Source organism: Marmota marmota, unplaced genomic scaffold, assembly GCF_001458135.2.
Source record: "Marmota marmota marmota unplaced genomic scaffold, marMar, whole genome shotgun sequence".
Classification (NCBI taxonomy): Eukaryota; Metazoa; Chordata; class Mammalia; order Rodentia; family Sciuridae; genus Marmota; species Marmota marmota.
The window spans coordinates 10,974,399-10,979,437 of record NW_026000211.1 but is presented as its reverse complement, the minus strand read 5'-3'; positions in this window follow the sequence as shown (position 1 = coordinate 10,979,437).

Here is a 5,039-nt window from a genome sequence, read left to right as displayed (position 1 = left end):
GGCTTATGTACATTTTTTGGACACATATGCCTTTCCGCAGCACTAAGTCCTGATGAATCCAAATTTAAAAAGTTTAGAGTAAAAAGGGTTATTTTAAGTTTGTCTTTGGGGAATATATACCCCTTCCCAATTCCTTCTGTTTGCTTTAATAAGTACATTTTAATAGTTTGATGAGCTCTTTCAACTATGCCTTGTCCCTGTGGATTGTATGGGATTCCTGTTATATGAGTAATGCCAAATGTTGAGCAAAATTGTTTAAAAGAGGTAGAAGTATAACCAGGGGCATTATCTGTGGCTCTCAACATGACTAAAACCGTTACTGAAGCTGGCCTCAAACTTGAGATTCTCCTGCCTCAGCCTTTTCAGTTGGTAGGATTATAGATAATGGGCCACCACATCTGACTGCAGCAGTATTGAGAAGTGGGACCTTGAAGAGGTAATTAGGTCTGGAGGGAGGGCTCTGTCCTCATGGAGCAATTAATGCTATTATTGCAGAAGTGCATTGGCTTCTTCTCTCTCTCTCTCTCTTCTTTCTTGCCCTTCCACCATGAGGTGACACAGCAAGGAGGCCCTAGCCATATGCAACCCTTAATCTTGGTCCTCTCATCCTTCAGAACTGTAGTAAAGAAACTTCTGTTCTTTATAAATCATTTTGTCTCAGGTATCATGTTAGAGTATCACAAAGTGAACTAAGACGATGAGTAATTAGGTTCTTTATTTCATTATTACAGAATAAAAGAAATAGTTACCTGGGATAAAACAGATTGCTATAAAATGACGCTTATTATGAAGGAGCTTAGTGGAAGTGGACTGAGCATATCATCTTCAGTCAGTGACAACAGCACAAAGCCAGAATAGTAATGGGTAATGGCCAGGGATGAGGACGGTGGGTGATGAGCACACAGCCAGCTGCGCCCCAAGCACTCTTCTAAGTGCCCTTTACATGAATATCAATGTATTCAATATGCCATGCAGCACTAGCAAGCAGGTACCGTTATTATCCTGACTTACAAGGAAATAGAGGGCATAAATAACTTGTCTGATATACACAGTAAACCATGGAGCTGTGGCCTGAATCCAGGTGGTTTGCTTCAGAACCATAGCTCATAAGCACCACACTAGGCTGCTTCTATTCATATCCCAGTAGTTCTCAAGCCTGACATTTTGTTCTCCTTTTTTTTTTTTTTTAAATCAACAGTACTTCCAGTTCCAGGGAGATTGCTGGCCTTGAAAAGATATTCACCAATTTAGAAAGGGAGAATTCCTTACTTGCTTCTCTTCCTTTCCTCTAAGCCTTCTTAAGAAATGTCTTCATGGGTGGAATCCTGGAAAGACATTGGAGGAGACAAGAAAATTTGATGTGAAAAGAGCACTAAAGATTTAATGGTTTTCTTTTTTTTCCCCAAAAGAATATACAGTACAAAACATTGAACTTACCAATTTAGTATTACTGCTCCAAATTTCCTTTTGTAATCCAGATTACCTGGATTGGTTATTTATTCTGGGTTCCAAAGAATGTCAGAAACTGTCCATAGGCCATCATGGTAGGCTTGGGATCTGCCAGGAATTGGCATAGAAATATTCGAGTTCCCTTTGGACAGATTTCAGTCCTGTTGAGAGCTGAGATAGATATGTCAATAGAAGGCTGATTAATCAGGTTTTGGCATTGTGTTCAAGATGGAATTCATACTCCTGGTCAGTAAGGAATTCATACTCCTGGGCCCCACTTGCTTTTTCAAATCTGACAGGTGAATTTACAAATGTGAAATTCCTTCATGCGCTTGCTTCTTCCCTTACAAATGTCTAGTGTAAATATTCTCTTTTACCTACACAGGTGATGAAATGATGCCCCACATACTTATTCAGAAACACACAGAGAGAGCAGAATAATGGAGATGACATCAAGTTCCATGAACAAGAGACTCCTTAAAACTGGGGCTGAGTGCAGATTTACTTTTTATTTTATACTTACTCATGCCATTTGACTGTTTTATAAAATCTACACAGTATTATTTTAAAATAGAAATCTAATTAAAATGAAAGTACCAAATCTTCATTATTTCTAATATTTATTGAGCATATAATTTATAGGACAAGAATCTGAAGGTGGCCTTAAGCTCTGCCCTTGTGTATGAGAGAGATGGGATTCCTAATGTAGGAGAGATGATATGCATACTGCCATGAGCTGAGCTGTAATACAGGCCAACAGATGTTCTATTTAGCACTGTTTTAGATTTTGTATCACTATGAAAAAACACCCAACAAGAACAACTTAGAACAGGAAATGTTAGACGTTCCAGTCCATAGACAACTGACTCCATGGCTCTGGGCCCAAGTTGGGGCAACACATCATGGAGGAAGGGCCCAGTGGAGGAAGGTAGCTCAGCTCATGGCAGGGCAGGAAGCAGACAGAGAGCAGAAGGGAAAAGGAAGATGCACCCTTCCAGGGTAGTCCCCTAGTAACCCACTGCCTCCAGCCACACCCCGCCTGCCTATAGTTATCACTCAGTCTGTCCATTCAAACTAGGATGGACTGATTAGGTAATGGTTCTCATAATCCAAACATTTCACTTCTAAATATTCCTGAATTCACACAGGAATTGGCGGTGTGTGTGTGTGTGTGTGTGTGTGACACCTCATATCCAAACCATAACAAGCAACAAGATTATTTTCAGATGGGCTCACAGAGGAAGCTGGGATGGGGGGCGCATTGACAAAGGATTCACAGAGGATGTATTTTAGTTCAAATTTGAGGATTCACTTACTCATTCTCAAGATATCATTGAACACATCCTATGCACCACATGTTAGAGAAGCAGGGCATTCAACAAGGAAACAAAAGGCCCAGACCTACACTCAGAGTAGAATCAGAGGTGCTGAGAGGATCGTGAGCTGGCAAGACCTGGAGTTGGCAAGAGGAGATAGCCCTGGGCAGCGATCTTGATGGCTGGAGGCAGTGTTAGGCTCAAGTGTCAGTAGAAGGGGAAGACATCATCCTGCCAAGAGTCCAGTTGTTCCTGAGATGCACTGATCCTAAGACCAGAGTTGTCAGCTCACTACCCTGTATTGACCAACAGAGAAGATATCCATCTTTCCACCATCGTCAGGAGGACTGCTTAGGGTCTTCTATCCCCAGATCAACTTGGAAAGGAAGAAAGGAGGGAAGAAGCAATCTGTTAGTTAATACTTTAAAGAGTGTTTACCAAAATTAGATCATCTTAAGCTGGAAAAGTAATAATGATCGCTAAATTTGAGCTAGTAAACTTTTAGTGCCACTCAAATGAGTGAGAGTTCAGAGGGGCAATTTTGTGGGTTTTATAGAGTATGATTCTATTTGAATGAAATCTCTGAAGTAGGCAAATCCATAGATACAGAAAGAAGATTGGTACTTGGCAGGGGCTGGTGGAATGGTACGTAGGGGGTAGCTGCTATTGAACTTGGGGGTGTTTTGGGGGGCTGATAAAAATGTCTGGGATTAGATAAGGGTGATGGTTGTACAACTTTGTGAACACACAAAAAAGCACTCAATTGTACACTTGAAAGGGATCTTGTCTGTGAATTTTATCTCAACAACAATAACAAAATACAAAACATACTGGGTGGGTTACAAAAAATAAGGAAGCTATGATTTCCTTGCCACATCTAAATAGTAGTATAAATCAAGTCCATTGTATCTGATAATTGTCAATCAAATGTCGATTTTCCAAATATTCTAAACTTGTACCACTTTGGATAAAAGTCCATCTATGGCTTTATATTACTTCTATTAAGACCATAGACTTCATAAAGAGCTCAACTGGTATCAGAATTCAACTCAGCTACCACTTGTAGCAAAAAAATGTTCTTAGATAACTATCCAAAAGTTAATCAATGTACAAAGTGCTGAAAGTCAATGTGAGATAACGTGCAAATCCGCATATTTTAAGTTAGAATTTTGCTTTTTGATTTTTCTCTGTTTTTGAAGATGAGAAATGATAACTTTCATTTTCTCAACTACAGCGTTTCCTAAAAACATATACATTGTACTTCTTACTGCTGTTAAATATACCAAGTCATCACAAATTTTATTTTATTTTTTTGTACAAGGGATTGAACTCAGGGCACTCAACCACAGAGCTACATCCCCAGCTGTCTTTTGTATTTTATTTGGAGACAGAGTCTCACTGAGTTTCTTAGCACCTCGCTGTTGCTGAGGCTGGCTTTGAACTTGAGATCCTCCTACCTACCTCAGGCTCCTGAGCTGCTGGGATTACAGGAATGCAATACCTTACCTGGCCATCACAAATTTTTCAATTGAAAAATTTCCTTCATTATCTTTAGATTTGTTTATATTTTTATCATAGAAAACGTGGAAATAAATTACTCTTGTTCTGCGTTATAAGCATGAATGACAATGGGCATTTTTGTTACTCTTTTTATTATTTCTGCTCTTGGCCTTGAAGTTCCATAGTCACCATTAACACCATGACTTCTTTCAATCCCTGAAGAAAACCAGGGACTAAGTCTTACACATTTTACTTTTGTAACACCTCTCACATGTGTTCCCCTGACCGTCAGCTCCCAACTCTGCCCAAGCCAGCGTCATTGCTGGCTTCTTGGATGCAACCAGAATCATCTTCTGAAAGCCTCCCATTGCCTCACGTCCCTACACCTCTCACCACGGTTAAATCTGATTAAATTGTTGCTTTCTTCTGCACTTAGGTTTATTTTCTTTACAAAGCTGTATCATGTCCAACATTTCTCCCCCACGCCCCCCAAAGTTTTGGATCATTTACTATTCAGTGAGCATTAGCTCTGTCCGTTACTTGAAATTCTTTCTGGAATAAGATGGTGTAGAAATGAACTATAGACACTTGGTGTCTTGGTTATTTATCTTGGTCTCCTGTAAGGTTTATGTCTCTGGTGGGAAACTTGTTTGGATCATAATTGCCTCTCTCTGAAGCAACTTGATACTTAGAGAAATGTCAAATATTACAAATTAAAATACAGAAGGCATTTTTAATTCTTATCTTTTGAATTTTTTATAAATTTTTCATTAC